The following is a 976-nucleotide window of genomic DNA, read 5'->3' as shown; positions in this document are numbered from 1 at the left end:
ACAGAAATACTACTGATATTTGTGTGTTGATTTTGTATCCTGAAATTTTACTGAAGTTGTTTATCAATTCTAGAAGGCTTTGGGCAGAAGCTGTGGGGATTTCTAGGTATAGAATCATATTGTCTATGAAGAGAGATCATTCAACTTACTCTTTTCCTATTTGGATTCCTTTTATTTCTTCCTCTTGTGTGGTTGCTTTGGCTAGGACTTCCAGTATTATATTGAATAGGAGTCATGAGAGTGAGGATCCTTCTCTTATTTCAGTTCTCAGGGAGAATGCTTCCAGTTTTTGCCTGTTCAGTATGATGTTGGCTGTGGGTTTGTCATAGATGACTCTTACTATTTTGAGTTATGTTCCTTCATTTCCTAGGTTGAATGTTTTCAGCATGAAGAGATGCTGTATTTTATCGAAAGCCTTTTCTGCATCTATTGAGATGGTCATGTGGTTTTTGTTTTTAGTTCTGTTTCTGTAATGAATCATATTTCTTGATTTGCGTATGTTGAACCAACCTTGTATGGCAGGGATAAAGCCTACTCTATCATGGTGAATTAGCTTTTTGATAGGTTGCTGGATTCACTTTGCTTGTATTGTGTTGAAGAATTTTTGTGTCTATGTTCACCAGGGTATTGACCTGAAGTTTTCTTTTTTTGTCATGTCTCTGCCAGGTTTTGGTATCAGGATGATGCTGGCCTCATAGAATGAGTTAGGGAGGCTTCCCTCCTCCTCAGTGTTTTGGAATAATTTCAGTAGGATTGGTACAAGCTCTTTATATGTCTGATATAATTCAGTTGTGAATTTGTGTGGTCTAGAGCTTTTTTGGGTTGGCAGGTTTTTTATTACAGATTCAATTTCAGAACTCATTATTGGTCTGTTCAGGATTTCAAATTCTTCTTGGTTGAATTATGAGGGGTTGTATGTATCCAAGAATTTACCCATTACTTCTAAGTTTTCTAGATTGTGTGCATAGAGGTGTTC

Source organism: Mandrillus leucophaeus, unplaced genomic scaffold, assembly GCF_000951045.1.
Source record: "Mandrillus leucophaeus isolate KB7577 unplaced genomic scaffold, Mleu.le_1.0 Scaffold520, whole genome shotgun sequence".
In the NCBI taxonomy this organism is placed as follows: Eukaryota; Metazoa; Chordata; class Mammalia; order Primates; family Cercopithecidae; genus Mandrillus; species Mandrillus leucophaeus.
The sequence above is the reverse complement of the archived record's forward strand: the minus strand, read 5'-3'. Positions refer to the sequence as shown.